General features: G+C 39.1%; 1 protein-coding gene across 7 annotated transcripts in view; it reads left to right on the top strand.

The window, feature by feature from the left end:
• LOC129771795 (protein sax-3) overlaps window positions 1–17,688 on the top strand; it is a 561,419-nt gene that overhangs the window by 66,243 nt on the left and 477,488 nt on the right. For 4 of the 7 annotated variants that reach the window (XM_055775833.1, XM_055775837.1, XM_055775834.1 and 1 more), the window contains exon 2: window positions 6,624–6,659. The gene's annotated coding sequence lies outside the window, so the exon portion shown is untranslated. Of the gene's footprint in view, window positions 1–6,623; window positions 6,728–17,688 lie in introns of all 7 variants that reach the window. The other 3 variants (XM_055775832.1, XM_055775830.1, XM_055775831.1) reach the window with 1 other exon arrangement.

Raw genomic sequence — 17,688 nt, 5'->3', positions numbered from 1 at the left:
CTTTTACGTTTGGTATGATGCCTAGGACAAAACAAGTGAACGGAAGAATCATCAAACGATTACTTCATTTAACGTTTCCTTCTGGAATTTGCATCTCTCAAGTGTACGTATTTCTCAAACTGCGAATTTGCTTAATTTGATGAACTTCAGGCACTCAGTTTCGATTTTGACATGTACGTCGGACGCATATTGTTTAATCAATAGGCGTCATCGCAGCAATTGGTTATCAACATCTTGCCTGATCATCAAATGGTATGCGTAGGAATTCAGTGAGCAGAAGATATGAAGGCATATCCTTTAATGCTATCTTGAATAACCGAGCCAAAGCGTGGTGTTCGTACCCGCTTTTGTAATCCGTGTTAGGAAAACACTTTTCGGAGTGCAAAAAAAAACATGCGAGTGCAGAAGTACCCCCGGAAGACCGTTTTAAGGAAACATATTCTAGTTTGCACAAAGGTAAGCGAGTACAAAAGTACTCGCAGTTTGCATTTATTTGCTGAGCCGATTTCACATTTCAGTCGGAACTAAAATGCCCCCGACTTGCATGAGTTTGCAATGCCAATTTCCTCAGACACCTTGGTTCTAAAGTCTGTGTTGGGGAAACACAATTCAGTCGGAACAAAAATACCCCCGACTTGCATGTATTTGCAATGCCGATTTCCTCACGCTCCATGGATTTGAAGTCTGTGTTAGGGAAACAAATTTCAGTCGGAACAAAAAAGCCCCCGACTTACATGTACAGGGTGGGCCATTTAAAGTGGAAGGATTTGTTTTTGCAATAGCAAAGTAAAGAAGTGGAATTTTAAAAAAAAAATTTGAAATTCATTTATTTTGGTCCAAGGAGATTTGTTCTAACTACTTTTTGATTATGATATCTCGTAAATGACCGCCTCTGGCCTTGACCGCAAAATGTGCCCTTTTTTCGGCATTTTCCATCACTTTGCCCAATGTTTCGGCCGATATGGCAGCAATTTCTTGTCGGATATTGTCTTTCAGCGCAGCCAGGGTCCTTGGTTTACCAGTGTATACCTTGGATTTTAAATATCCCCATAAAAAAAAGTCAATAGGCGTCAAATCAGGTGATCTCGGTGGCCAGTCATAATCGCCGTTTTTCGATATTAATCTTCCGGGGAACATTTCGCGCAATAATTTGGTCGTGGCAGCCGCTGTATGGCATGTAGCGCCGTCCTGTTGGAACCAGTAATTGTCCAATTCATTTTCACGAACAAATGGCAATAAAAAATCGGTTATCATTGTCCGATAACGCTCCCCATTCACGGTTACTGTTGCTCCATTTTCGTTTTCAAAAAAGTACGGGTCGATGACTTAATCGGTATAAATGACACACCACACAGTAACTTTTTGGTCGTAAAGAGGTTGCGTTTCGATGAATTGAGGGTTTTCAGTAGCATAAAACCGACAATTTTGTTTATTCACTCCTCCATTCAAGTTGAAATGCGCCTCATCAGACATTATGATTTTTTGCCAAAAGCCACGTTCATTTTTGGCCATTTCGATGGTCCATTTCGCAAAATCAAGTCGACGTGGTAAGTCAGATGGGTTAAGTTGTTGAGCCATTTGAATTTTATACGGAAACATTTTCAAATCAACACGAATTATGCGTCGGAGAGTGGTTCGAGCGATGCCTAACTCTTGCGAACGATGGCGACCTGATGTCGATGGAGTCTCTGCAACACTGGCTCGAACGGCATCAATATTCTCGTCGAAACGTCTTAGTCGTCTTGGACCAGACGATATAAATTTGGCATATAATCGACGTATAGTGTTGTCTCCAGGCGATGTTTTTACTTTATTTTTATTTTTCCACGCACGTTTAGTTAACACAATTGAGAAGTTATTTTGAATGTACAGCTGAACAATTTCAGCGCGTTGTTTAGGTGTGTATTGTTCCATGGTTAAAATTGTACTGAAATGACGCTTCCAACGCGGTATGACATTTGATAATCTGACATCTCTGTCAAAAGTTATGGGGTTGCCAGATGCTTCCACTTTAAATGGCCCACCCTCTATTTGGAAGGCCAATTTCCCCACGCTCCTTTGATTTGAAGTATGTGTTAGCGAGACACATTCCAGTCGGAACAAAAGTACCCCCGATTTCCATGTATTTCCAATGCCGATCTCGCCAACGCTCCCTGGTTTTGAAGTCTGTGTTAGGGAACACATTTCGGTGAGAACAAAAGTCCCCATACTTTCATGTATTTCATTTCTTTCATGTAATGCCGATTTTCCCAAGGCTGCTTGGTTTTGATTGCTGTGTTAGGGAAACCGTAGATCGGGCCAATCAAAATGAGACAGTTAGGGCGTTTAGATAACGCTTAACATTTTAAAGTTATTCAATTGTTTATCTAATGAAAAATAACATTTTATTAATGCGGATGAAAGCGTAGAAATATTCCCTATCAATTGATGCAAACATCTTCCCGATCCAGTAAGAAATGTTCGAGTTATAAGCATTCGGAATCTTTCGTTTTTCCCTGCATGTTCAGTGTTTAGATTTTCATTTTACCCCCCATATACTCCGGTTAGACGTAGTCCCACGTCAAAACAACAAATATTGTACCTACGAAAATGATGAAAATGATTCTCGACCCATTTCATTCTTCGTTTTATTGTTTTGAATGAACTGTCATTGGATGAGAGAAAGAGATAAGACTTGGTACAGTGATGCCGCTTCGCTGTGAACGTCCACAGTTGATAGTTATTTATATGTCAAGGATCCCTGGATGTGTCTGGAAGTGTTCGGCTGAATTTTACGCTGCTGCAGATTCAGACGAGGATACATCAACGCTGACGAGGATATATCAACGGAAAATGAATAAGAAGAGTATCGTTTCAATATTTACAGATTTAATTACATTTTCCTAATATATATTTCTTTTTTTTCAGGTACGGAGCGGCTACTTTTTCAATTCGTCGAATACAATGAAGCATGGAGGACTTTTCTTAATAGGACAATAAAAAGGACAATGGAAAATGGACTTCAAAAAGAACAATACGAGAGTTTAATAAACTCTTTCGAAGTAAATTGTGCTCCGTTGTCACTCAACGTAACTTCGGGTACACCGAACAATAAAAACACCTCGTTTTCCAGGTAGTGCACTAACGTTGACGTAGTGGCTTGCTTAAATGGTTTTACTAAGACAAATTTTGTAAACACGTCTGTTACAACGAGTAAGCACCTTCCTTTATCAGAGAGTGGAAATGGTCCAACATATTCAAAGATCAGGAATTGCCAAGGGTGATCGCAGAATTGCTTCTGTGAGCCCATTGGAGGAGTAGGCCAGAAATTAATCCCTTTTGCCATTTTGCACGGCAAACACTCCTGGCAATATCTTTTGGTGTCGCTTGCCATTTTTGGCCAGAAAACCCTCTCCTTCAATTTGTTTATAGTTTTTTCGTATCCGAAATGAGATGGTTCATGAGTGGTACGAATAATCTCGGATCGTTCATTTAGTGGCGGTTAATATTTCCAAGTAAAGCGTCTGTCTTCTATTTTGTTTGAATTTTCTACATATTTATTAATTTTATTTTCTTTTATCATAAAATTTTTGAATTTTTCAGAACATTGCTTTATTTGATGGACAAGCTCAATATAATCATCATCAACAATTCCAATGCTATCGATTCGCGATAGACAATCTGCTAGAACATTTTCTTTGCCCTTTTGATATTGAATGGAAAAATCGTATGATTGCAATTTGAGAGCCCATCTCAATGATCTTAAATTTCCGCTCGATGCGGATATTCTAAAAAGCCATGTAAGACTTCTCGCATCCGTAATAACTGTGAACGTTGTTCCTTCGATATAGTGTCGAAAATTTTCCACGGCTAGAAGGACAGCCAAGCATTCCTTCTCAGTTGCAGAATATTTTCGTTGAGTGTGGGAGAGCTTTGTACTGAAATAACCTATAACACATTTTCCTTATGGAAATTCTTGTAATAACGCACCCCCTACCGCTAACTGGGACGCGTCTGTCTCGATAATGAACGGATTTGTATAGTCGGGATTTGCTAATATTGGTGCTGAAGTCAATGCGGATTTTAGTTCACAGAATGCATTTTCTGCTGCATCTGTCCATTGATTTTTTTTTTATTTCTTCAACAAATCAGAAATTGGTGATGTCAGATGACTGTAGTGTTTAATGAATTTTTGGTAAAAACCTATTAAACCTAATAGTCTTCTAATTTCCCTAATAGTTTTTGGACGCGGATAATTTAGTATCGGTTCAAGTTTGCTACTCTCTATGGATAGTCCTTTTTCAGTTAGGAGGTATCCAAGATACCTTATTTGTTTTCTGGAAAATCGGTTTTTCCCCCGAGATAGTAAGTCCTGCTTTTTACAATCGTAGAGCTACTTCATTCAAATGCTTCAAGTGACCCTCCAATGACTCTGTGGCAATAATGATGTCATCAAGGTAGATGAACACGTTTGGTTCCAAATCGAAACCAAGTGCTTTGTTCATCAATCTATTCATTGTGAATTGCGCGTTTTTCAATCCGAAAGGGACAACCTTAAATCGGAAAAGTCCAACAGGTGTTCGGAAGGCTGTAAGGTTTCTTGAACTTTCCTTTAACGGAATTTGGAAATATGCATCCTTCAGATCCACGATACTGAAATATTTACGGTTCAGGTCTTCAAGACTGCCGCCTTCGAACAACGAAAACCATCGACGTCTGGTTGCGAACTAAATCATTGCTTCCATTAATAAAAACTAAAGTGTGTTTAAACGAATTCTAGTTTTATTTCTTATCCAGCCAAATAAGAACTTAGAATTGCAAGCAATACTGTAATAAACTATGATAGGCCCCTCCACAACATTTGCAATCGCTGTGGATCAATTATTATTTGTTAATTGTCTTCGTCAAAAGTTCATATTTCAACAAGGTCTAAAACTTTGTCGAATATACTATCGCTATCTTTTTTTTTATCTTCGCTTGTTTTACGTCGGCATATTTCCGCCACATTAGTGCCAATCACCGACATAAGGGAGGCGACTCCACCTGTTCCTACCTATCAGACTCAACAACTCATGAGCCGGGCCAACTTCTTTTACACTTCCCTTCCGAAGGAAGACGTAACCAGAGATTTTTCGCCTCAGAAAATCCCAACGACGCCAGCTGGGACTGAACCCAGGCCGATCGGATTGTGAGGCTGTTACGCTAACCACACAACCACTGGCGCCGTCTGATCGCTATCTTGATCATAAAGAAAATTATTTTTATTTTTTTTTATTTTTAAATTTTTGAGAAAAAATGAATATCAATCTTTAAAATATTTTTTCTATTATTATTTTTGTAAATTAAAAAAAAAAGTTTTTTGGGGATTTTTAATGAAAATTGAAACAATTTTCTTCATTTCATTCTGTGACCAAAATTGTGTAGGTATTGTAGGGTTTTAAATATAAATTTCTGCAAAATATTAGAAAAACAAACGTTGGCCCTTTTCAAAAAGTAGCTCATTTCTTTTTTGAATACTTCAAGTATTCGCATACTTATTATGCTTGAATGACGCTTTACTGCAATCTGAGATATTGCTGCCAATGACTAGTCGAGCTGGTTTGAAATTCGTCTTACATTGCTTTCTCTTTTGAAACGATAGCAAGAATATTATTGCGCTAATTAGTTTATGTTTTATACAAAGGCGGCAAATTTATTACCTTCAGCGTAGTTTACTTAAGTTTACATACTATCTTTATAAAATGATTCAATACCCCTTGTGTCTGTGTTTGCTACATCCATCCAATTTATTTTACTGCTCAATTTCTGTACGTTCGTACGATGTGTTCAACCAAATTGATGAAGCCAGCATAATGCCCAACCGGTAAGCTTCCCAGCTGTTCAATTCCGACAGAAGGGCTCTCGTTTGTCAGTTAACCTTTTTTCTCTACATTTCTATTTCGCTCCCGACATCAATGGATGAACATCGGGGGAAAAAAATATAAACAACTTTTAACAAGCTTTTATCCCCAATCGGTCTTTTTTCGGGAGGTCTTGTTGCCATTAAGCTCCTGACGAATGTACATTAGTCCGTTAGTAATTCTACTCGTCTGGAATCAACAAAGCACAGGAGAACTCCGTTCGTGCCTTAACTATCTCTTCGCTCACGCCATGTTGAACACTAACGACGACGGAGAAGAAAAAGTTTTCCTCAACTTTTTGCTAACCCCTTTTTCTCCACGAAATGATGGTAACTGGATGCTTTGTTACAGTTCAAACTAAAGAGCTTGGATAGCCCGGTCGCTTACATACGGCGGTTCACGGCTTGTCTCACATCGCTCGTCTCGTGTTCTGCGAATAGTTTCTGTAAGAGAAACCCCTAATGATGTAACCACATGCGCCAACCGCGACGACATGCAGACGCGAGACACAAGATGCAGCAGCGAGATGATCGCTCGGTTGACGAGGTCGCGAGGTTAGATGGAGAGAACCAAAGTTCAAACTCGCTAAATGTTAATTGTAATGTTAATTCTTGTAATCAGTTTTATTATGGCTTGCGTTTAAGTTGCCTGTGTCGGTTGGATAAGTTTGATGAGGTTTACCAAAATTGATCGAGTGAATTTGAATAGTGAATAATTCGACTTTTTTTTTCTTTCTTTTTTCAGATAATTAGCCCTTGAATCAGCATCAAATCGAAAAAGGTATTCAACGTTTTATTCACTGATGCGAACCAATATTTAGAGGAGAAATTTCAGCCAATCCGGTCAATGTGAGTAGACCCAAAAATGAATAAACCGCTCTCAACCACTCCGAGATTAAATGCTAATGAAGAAAAGTAGATTATTTATTCCAAATAATCGGGTCATAAAATATAATCCATCAATATTAATTAACCCCACTCGAAACACGATGCTGCGAAAGATCTCGCAATCTCATCTCGAACCAATTTATTCTCCGTCGCTTCCGAGCGACCGGTCTGCGGAACTCGCAATCATCATCCTCTGACTTGTCATTTTTACGAGCCCCTCGCGCCCAAGGACGGTGACCTGAAGACGGCAAGCGTGTGGAAAGCCCAGATTTCTACTATACCCCCCCCCCCCATCAAACCACGAACCGTGAATTGAATAAAATCCGCGTGAATCGACCCGCATAAGCCGATTCCGAATTCCCTCCCTTCCGTCACTAGTCATGGTTGCTATACCGCTAAGACTTAGGAGGCATTTAATTAGTACAGGCGGTTGGGCGCTCACTCGGGGGTGGCCTAACTGCGCCCCCATCCCCCCAACCGAGCCAAGCCAAGCACCGAACTCATTTATGGAAATTCTAATCGCTTTTACGTGCTTCTTATGGCCAGCGGAAAGCGACGCGCTAGAACTCACGCATTTTCATCCCCATGATTCCCGCTTTTCATTTGATTCCGTGCCATTTTCCGAGAACGCCTTTAATTTCATTTTATCGCTCCTTCATGGAAATCTAATGCAATAAAAATGCGAATCGTTTCGCATGTTATAAATGAATGCATCCATTATTTGTGCCAGTTCCAGGAGTATCGATTGTGGTGGGATCCTGCTCGCAGTGGGGTTCATTTGCAGGGATCTATGTAGCAGCAGAAAAAAAAGGTACTGTACTGACTGGTCCAAAATAAATCGCTTTCATGTTCCGCTGGAGTTTTGCATCCAAATTGCTGGAGCGGAATAGAACAAAAACAAATATCTGTCGCCAACATGGACATGAACTAGCGTCAGTTATTACCTTAAATAGTTCAAAGCATAGATTTGTTTCTCCGCTGGTTTCGGATTGTGGCCTGGAATGGAAATGAGTTTTGTTGACCTTTGAAAAAGTGCAATTGCAATTAGGCTATGAATGAATGAGTCAGAAAAGGTATTTGTTCTATATCGAGATGTTATGAAATTCAAAAAGACTGAGTGTGGTCTACCTAGAAATTTTTACCTGTCATTACTGCCGTTCTACGCATAGTTGTCCCATTTTACTTTTTGATAATATTCGCTTTTCTTCATTATTCAATGTTTTTATGTCTAACCTTCTGAAAAAAACACAAAAAAAAGTTATTGTTTGTTCTCAGCTTTAAAAAAACAACACCAAGCTCAATTGGCCCATGTTGATATTCTAGGCATTTTTTTCTCTATTATAGTGATTTTCAACACATGCTGCCATGCAAATGAAACTCAAATTTCTGCATTACTCGAGAATTAATCAAGTAAATGGAACCAAATTTTGCATGTGGAGGTTTTAGGGTACAATAAATGATTCTATGGTGGTTAGATATTCCTCGACCCTCTCTTGGGTAGGGCTGCCATACAAATGAAACACAAATTCCTGCAAAACTCGAGAATTAATCAATCAAATGATACCAAATTTTGCATGTGAAGGTTTTAGGGTGCAATAAATGTTTTACGGTGGTTAGACACTTCACCCCCTCTCTAAGGGAGAGCTGCCATACAAATGAATCTCAAATTTCTGCATTACTCGAGAATAAATCAAGTAAATGATACCAAATTTTGCATGTGGAGGTTTTAGGGTGCAAAAAATGTTTTTACGGTGGTTAGACACTCCACCCCCCTCTCTAAGGGGGAGCTGCCATACAAAATCAACGGGGTCGATTAGAAGATCAATCGATGAACAGTTCTGCGATTGGACCCATGAATTTGCTCATAGTAAGAAAACGTGAATGTTTGAAGGTATTGAAACAAAAAACAAAATTTGGGCGGGACTGGCGGGAGTTTGCCGGGTCAGCTGGTACCAAAGAAATCTTAGAAGAAATTTTCGTTTCGATTGATATGCAAATAATCAAAATCTGCATCAATAATAGTTACGAGCTATAGAACTATTTCATAAAACGTGACGTGTTTTCTAATATAGCACCTTCATTAATAGACATAGTCCTACGTCGATGGATAAATGTCAATTTTTCTTATATAATTGAATAGAAAGGAAAGTTTTCTCAATTAATTAAGGCAGGATATTCTTAGAAACGACACACATCATGCGAATAGATTTTTCAAAGTGCTACATCGATTGAAATTGTATACGTATTACGACTTAATCTGTCAAGATAAATAAAATCAGGTTTTCGCATTTCATACGATTTTAGATACACACGATACTTTGACATGGCATGCTGTTGGGGTTTGATCCCATCTCAAATACGACTTAGAATATGCAAAGTTATTTGATGCTAATGTTTGTAGATTTTATTTGAATAATAATACTATTTTGACTCCCAGCAAACATTAAATCGTATAACTATCGTATATACGTATATACAATAGTGAGTAGATTTGTGGGAAGTTATCAGGCCGGATTCATGCCCGGTTGCTCGACGACGGACCAGATTTTTACACTGCGGCAGATCCTCCAAAAGTGCCGCGAGTATCAGGTCCCTACACACCACATCTTCGTCGACTTCAAGGCCGCATATGATACAATCGACCGACGACAGCTATGGAGGATCATGGACGAACACGACTTTTCCCGAAAGCTGACAAGACTGATTCAGTCAACGATGAACGGTGTGCGGTGCAGTGTGCGGATCTCAGGTGAGCTGTCGGAATCATTTGAGACTCACAGGGGACTTCGACAAGGCGATGGAATCTCCTGTCTGCTCTTCAACGTGGCGCTGGAAGGTGTTATGCGGAGAGCGGGCTTCAACATGCGGGGCACGATTTTCAACAAGTCTAGTCAGTTTATCTGCTTCGCCGACGACGTGGACATAATCGGAAGAACACATGCGACGGTAGCCGACTTGTATACCCGACTGAAACACGAATCAGGGCTGATTGGGCTTGGGAGCAATGCGTCTAAGGCTAAATACATGCTAGCTGGAGGGACTGATCGCAACAGAGTTCTTCTTGGTAGTAGTGTTGTGATCGACGGCGACCAGCTCGAGGTGGTAGAAGAATTTGTCTACCTTGGCTCGTTGATAACAACTGACAACAACAACAGCCGTGAAATTCGAAGACGCATTGTCAATGGAAGTCGTGCCTACTATGGGCTCTGCAAATCCTTGAGGTCCAACAAACTCCGACCCCGTACGAAGTGTACCATGTACAAATCCCTAATTCGACCGGTTGTTCTCTATGGGCACGAAGCATGGACGATGCGTGAAGAGAACTCACAAGCGCTTGGAGTTTTCGAACGCCGAGTGCTCAGAACAATTTACGGTGGTGTACAGGAAAGCGGAGAATGGAGAAGGAGAATGAACCACGAACTGGCGCAACTCTACGGCGAACCCAGTATTCAGGAAGTCGCCAAGGCTGGACGAGTGCGATGGGGAGGGCATGTTGCAAGATTGCCGGACAGCAGCCCTGCAAAGATGGTATTCGTATCGAATCCGGTAGGAACAAGAAGGAGAGGAGCCCAGCGAGCGAGGTGGTTGGACCAGGTGGAGCAGGACTTGGCAAGAATCGGTGCAGCCGGGAGATGGAGAACTGCAGCCATGGATCGGGACTATTGGCGAAAAATTGTGAAGAAGATCTAATCTCTCAATGGGATGTAGTATCATTATAAATAAAAAAAATCGTATATACAACTTCATTTTGAGTGTTTTATGATGCGCCTATATAACACATACATGCAAAAGTAGAGGCGATATACATACTTAATACGTCTATTGTCATAAGTATGAACGATTTATTACAGACATAAATTTAACAATCCAAAAAAAATCGACATTGGAATCTAATGGAATCTAAAATAGAACTAAATTTACATTTTTTACTTACTCGCTATTTATCAATGCTAGAGTCCCATCTGGCTCTAGCATTATCTCATTTAATATTATTGACGTGGGACTACGTCTAACCGGAATATATGGAGGGTAAAATGAAAACCTAAACACAGAACATGCGGGAAAAAATGAAAGATTTCGAATGCTTATAGCTCAAAAATTTCGTACTGGATAGGAGAGATGTTTTCATCACTTGATAGGGAATATTTCTACGCATCTATCGCAACTAACAAAATGTTGTTGTCATTAGATAAACAATTGAATAACTGTAAAATATTAGGCGTTATCTAAACGCCCTAACTGCATCGTTTTGATTGGCCCGATTTACGGTTTCCTTAACACAGCCATCAAAACCAAGCAGCCTTGGGGAAATCGGCATTGCAAATACATGAAAGTAGGGGGACTTTTGTTCTCATCGAAAAATGTTCCCTAACACAGACTTTAAAACCAAGCAGCGAAATCGGCATTGCAAGCACACGAAAGAGCCTAGAGGCGAGTGAACTGAAAAGTTTAAACCCTCTTAAAGCCAAAAAGAAGAAAAAGAACACACGAAAGTAGGGGGAGCTTTTGTTCCCACCGAAATGTGTTCCCTAATAGAGATTTCTAAACCAAGGTGCCTGGAGAAATCGGTATTTCAAATTCATGCAAGTCGGGGGTATTTTTGTTCCGACTGGAATGTGTTTCCCTAACACAGACTTCAAATCCATGAAGCGTGGGGAAATCGGCATTGCGAATTCATACAAATCGGGGGTATTTTTGTTCCGATTGAAATGTGTTTCCCTAACACAGACTTCAAAACCGAGGTTTCTGGGGAAATCGGCTCTGCAAATAAATGCAAACTGCGAGTACTTTTGTCCTCGCTTGCCTTTGTGCAGAGTGGAATATGTCTGTCCTAACATGATCTTCTAAACTTAGGAACCTGGGAAAATCGTGCAGCCACTAGAAGCGAATAAACTTCCCAGTTTCAAGCAAATTCGAGATTCGAGAAGTATGTACACTTTTGGAATGTAAACTTCAGAGGGAAATGTAAAATAAAATAATCGTTCGATAATTTTTTTTTGTCTTTATTGGAAAGATTTTCAGCCTTAGGCTGGTTCATCAAACGTTTGATAATTCTTCCGTACATATATTTTGTTCTAGTCATCATACCAAACGTAAAAGGTCCGTCATTAAATTTACTTGTAACGAAGAACAATCAATCACAATAAATGAATTGACTTTACACGGCATTTGTTCATTTTTTTCATTCACAGAGCAAATATATTGAACTCAATTGAATTTGGAAACTGTTTCATTCAATCAAGAATTTAATCAATGCAAACGAATGATTGCTAAGCTAAGGTAGTTCCACGTGAACCTTGCGGTTATATCATAGATATAACCCACTATTTTTTTTCAAATGATAAGAAATGGAGGAGGTTCTATCAAATATTAATTGCAGAATGGATCCGAATATGATTTTTTTAAAGTTGTCTCTCTAAAACCTCGTAAAATTAAAATATTTTGGTTGTATTTATCCAGGAAAAGGAGATTCGTTTATTTTTATTAATAGATATGACAAAGAAGGATGTAACTCTACATTACAGATAATAGAGTACAAAACTTATACATATTGCAAAAAATTGCAATTCTATGAATGTATATTCTGTCAAATAAAAAAAGTTTGTGATTTAAAGAAAATACTTTATTTACATCTAAATTTATATTATCGCCTTCCAAATAGGACCCTTCTGAGGAAACACACTTTTTCAACGGAAAATTTATTCATCGAAACACTTTTTATAGTTGCTTTAAGGAATTGCCTTCAGTTCGCGCAGCGAATTCTTTTTCTATCTTCAATGTAGTCAAAACGGGTCCCACGAATCGGTGATCTGAATTTTGGAAATAGGGAGAGTACGGTGCAAATCGTCACTGGATTACTTAAGTGTACCCAGTGTAGACATCCTGTTGTGTGCCTTAGCCAGATTGAGAGAGGGCGATCTTTAATTTTGAAAAAAGGCTGCAGGGTACGTCTCCATTTCCTGACAATTATCGTGACTAAATACTTATTTTTGTGACTTTTCCTTCAAGGAAGTTCGTACAATGTGGGATATCCGATATCGTCTGGACGGACGGAGTTTACTTTGCTATCAGTCAGCACTTAATTTAGTTCTGCTTTGAATGATGGCTATAGGTGTGGATACGTTACAGACCAGAACTTCTACCAGTATCGATATATTTTTCTCTGTAAAGGTGGTTTAATATTGTCGGAGCGTAGAAAGGTCGGAATAATCCGCAAGATTGTCGACGACTATACTTGTTATAATGCTTGAATTTCAAACAACAATGCCCAAGAAAGTTCATTACGTTTGTTCTATAGCAGATTTTAGCAGGAGGTCGGAATTGATGCTATCGAGGAAGGACTGCCACGACGCTTGCTTCGCCTTCTGCCTTGTCTACAATTATTTCTTCGACACGTCTAGGTTTAAGGACCGCTTTCTTGTCTGGATTCTCTGGTCGAAGACACACGACCAGTAGAAGAGTCTGTAGTCTTTCTTTTACCGTGTACTTAGTGTGAGGCCCCAACTCCAGACGAGAATCATCCGGCGCATCAGAGCACTTGTTCGAGTGCACGAAAGAGATCTATGCAACAACATGTCAGTTCTTCTCGACGCTATGACGTGTTGCCAGTACCGATAATGGAAGCTCACATTAAGGTGGTGCTAACCTCTCCAAATGAGCTACTCTTATCGAGGGGGATATTTAGCTCACTTACAGTTAGTTTCTGGTGATCAGTTTTACGATCGGCAATCGGGTTTAGTTTTGGGAAGTTTTGTGGCATCGTTAGGTTCATTGTCACTTAGTTCTTCGACGATTGAGCAGTTGGAAAGTTTCCGGTTCTCCTAGATGGATTTCCAGTGTTGTTCCTGGAGGAGATTCGCTGGGATTCATCAAGATTTGCTGACCACGGATACAACAAGTGAGGTGTTTTGTATATCTGTTTTCTGTGATATGATATACATAAAAAAACGAAATTGTTTTTGTGTGAAAATATTAAATTATACATTCAATCAAATCAAGTTAATATTTAAATGTTTCACTTGGTTTCTCTATGCTCTCGAATATTTTTCAGTGGATTGGATTCTCTAGAAAACTAACTACTCGCTTCGTTTCATAATGTATAACCGCTGGATCGACTTGACATGTGTAAATGCAGGACAGGTGGTTGATTTGTATAGTTACACTAGCTGACCCGGCAAACTTCGTCCCGCCAAAAATTAATTTTTCGTTAACACATCCACGTTTTCTTCTTAAGCGCACGTTCATAGGTCAATCGCAGAACTGTTCATTGATTGATCTTCTAATCTACTCTTTAAAATTACTATTTACTAGAAAATTCCTAGTGCTTCTACCAAGTATTATTTTCATGGGATCCCCTCTCCATTCCAGAGGAGGAAGGGGTGGCATATCATCATAGAAACATTTCTCGTACCCAAAAACCCTCACATCCCAAATTTTGTTCAATTTGTATGAATAGTTCTTGAGTTATTCAGACAATTCACCCCCCCCCCCTGTAGAAAGAAGGAGGAGTGTCAAACCACCCTAGAAAACTTTCTTGTCCCCTAAAACCTTCACATGCCAAATTTGACTTCCTTTACTTCAAGAATGGCGTATTTCTGATCGAAATTTGACGCTATATTTAACATAATTGAAATTATCCAATTTAAGTCAAATATGCGCCGTTTTGTTCGCAAACTTGTTGCCATTTATAAGGCAACTTTCCAGGTTTTGAGCTCAGCTTTCATGCATGATGTAGATAATCCACAAAATGGCTCCGGCCCGACGAATTTAGTTGAAGATCCTAATCTTGCTAAGAGATCGGCTCTTTCATTACCTTCTATACCGCAGTGACCAGGCACCCAGTATAGGTTAACTTCGTTAGTAGCAGCTAGTTGTTTTAAGGATAAAATACAATTATGACTGTTTGAAGGATTAACACTAAGTCCTTCCAAGTTGCACCATTTGAGTGTGTAGTTAAGGGCTGTTTGTATTCTATTGTAAATAGTATACTCACATTTACCCCTCACTAAGATGATTATGTCATCAGCAAAATCAATAACTTCGTATCCTAAATTAGCCAGGTTATTAAGAAGATCGTTGACAACTAGGGGCCACAACAGAGGATACAGAACTTCTCCTTGAGGGCAACCTCTAGTTGGTTTCGTTGTTAGAGTAGATCCTCCTAATTTAGCTGTTATCCGTCGGTTGGTGAGCATGGCATGTATTCAGTTGAAGATGCACATGTCAAAACTACATTTTTTCATAGCTTTATTTATAGAGTTCTAGGATACATTGTCAAATGCTCCCTCAATATCAAGAAAAGCTGTAAGTGAGATTTCTTTAGCACCAAAAGACTTCTCTATTTTTGAAATTAATGTGTGAAGCGCTGTTTCAGTTGATTTATTTGCTTGATAGGCAAATTGAAAATTGTTCAATGGTCTCCTGTTCAAATATGTTGATTTGATTTGACAATGACCTTTTCCATCATTTTTAAGATGACAAATGTTAGACTAATTGGTCTATACACTTTAGGAGTCGTCCTGTCACGTTTGCCAGCCTTGGGAATAAATATAACCCGGACTTCTCGCCATTTACTAGGAATGTAGCTTAGTACCATACTAGCTCTAAACATCTCCGTTAGAAGAGGGACAGTGATATCCTTGCTTTTTTGTAACAGCACCGGATAAATGCCATCTGGTCCTGGAGATTCAAAGGGCTTCAAGGAATCCACTGCCCACTCAACCCTTGACTTCGTAAAGACTGCCCTAGCAAATTCATTAGCTCTATTCTTGTTTCTTTTTTTTTATCTGTATTATAGAGATTTTCAACTCATTTGGCTGGTTCGTCACTTTTTACTTCCATTTTTGGAAGAATGTCGGGAGTGAGAATTGAACTCGTGACCTTTAGCGTGAGAGGCATGGATGTTACCACTACGCCAGATCGCCTCCACATATTCTTGTTTCTGATTAGACAAGATTGAGCTGTATTGAAGACCTGTGCGTGTCTGGAAATCAATTGGATTGAGCCTGGGAAGTGTGTTTCCATCATGACACTAAGTGTTTTCTGGAAATCGGTTGTATATTGACCATTTCCTTTTTTCAGACTACCAAGTCCGTTGGTGGAATCTTTAGAAAGGCCTTTATGAAGTCTTGCTACAACAGGTAAACTTTCTAGCTGTTCACAGGTGAACTTCCAATCCCTTCTCTTAGATTTACGGATTTATTTGTTATATTCTGTTAGACAGTTTATGTAATCTGTCCAATCAGAGGTAATTTTTGCTTTGTTGAAGAGTTTTCTAGACAATTTTCTGATTTCTTCCTTCCATGCTTTTTGTTCCACCAAGATGCATCCTTACTTGAAGTTTTTTGCTTCAGCGGACAGTTTTCTTCGAAGGTGGATTTAATATTGGTTTCAAATTCTGAAACTATTTCAAGCTGTTCAGTGGAAGAAATACTTTCCACTGATATCAAAATTTTCTCTTGAAGTTTGGAAATATAACTATCCCAATTTGTTTTTCTCGGATCTCTGAATTTTTTCGATCAAAAGATCACCAGAACTATAATTGAACATTATATGTTTATCAGACATCAGACAGAGATTCTTGATTTGACAAATGCCAATTTTTTATCTTATCTGATAGTTTGAAACTGCAGAGTGTTAGATCAATACCTTCTTATTTTTATCCCATTTATTTATTTATTAGGCTCATTAGCATTTTAGCTGTAACAGAGCCGGGTTTTAATCGTGTACATGTACGTATGTTTATGTTTCTATGAACTGTAAATTACACAGTAGTTAGTAGTAGCTATTTAGGCGTTAAGTTTTCTGTTCCATTACATTATGGTTAATTACACAGTAGTAGCAGCCATTTCGGCGTAAGGGTATTCTTTCTGTTCTTCCATTGTTCAGCAGACCAGACAGCGGAGACAGTTGATATTGATCATTGTTGGGTTATTTATAGAACAGCAGCCCGATGTTTCTTGCAGAGCAGAGCAGTTGTATGGATGAATCGATCTAATTTCGACCGTGGATCGATCTCCATCGCTGATGATGGTTGCGTGGACGTAGTTATTCTATAACAACACAAAGATGGTCAATTGAGGGTCCTGAGTTTGAACTCACGACCGATCGCTTAGTAAGCGAACGCGTAACCATGTGGCTACGAAGACCCCCAGGACCTTCTTGTCTAATAGAGTTAACAAATGTTGGATCGTTGGATCGGATCCTTGATTACAAATGTTAATATAATTTGACATTGAATATTCAAGCAAACATTCACCTCTAACATTGATGTCGCTACTGCCCCAGGCCGTATGGTGGGCATTGGCGTCACTTCCTATGATGAATTGTTTGTTATTTAATTTACAGTGTTGTATCAGCGTAGCAACTTCAAATCGAGAAACTTCAACGTTGTCTCCTGGGAAATAAGCTGAAGCGACGATGATAACCGTTTTCCCTCGAGTCGTCGGAACCTCCAATTGTATTGCCACGATGTCATATAGAAGATTAGGAATTTTAAATTTCTGTTAATAAGAACCACTTCTACATGCTATTCTACAATATTTAAACCAACCTATGACAATGAATACTGATCAAAAGTGGAAAAAGGAAATAAAAGCTAAAAATCAAACATGCTTCCGCGTGTGGATGTCATTTTTGCGGCTTCGATAAGAAGCATTTAAGCACGGAAAAGTAAAAATCATTTGTGGGTAGAAAATTTAAATTATTGAAATAATTTTATTGGTGGGATAAAACAAACAGTTGCCAGTGGGAGTGAGATGAACTGTAAAAAGTCTGTTTGTACTATTCCTAAGGAATGTCCTGCGTCTATAAACGGAAATCAAATCGCCGAAAGTGGATTGTCTAGAAACTGACTGGAACCAGAAGTAAGATAGTTGAGGGTCTGTCCGTTTATACTGCTGAAAAGCACAATATCACTTCTA

This window comes from Toxorhynchites rutilus, chromosome 2 (assembly GCF_029784135.1).
Source record: "Toxorhynchites rutilus septentrionalis strain SRP chromosome 2, ASM2978413v1, whole genome shotgun sequence".
NCBI lineage: Eukaryota > Metazoa > Arthropoda > Insecta > Diptera > Culicidae > Toxorhynchites > Toxorhynchites rutilus.
Note: the sequence above shows the minus strand (reverse complement) of the source record. Positions and strands in the feature narration are given on the sequence as shown.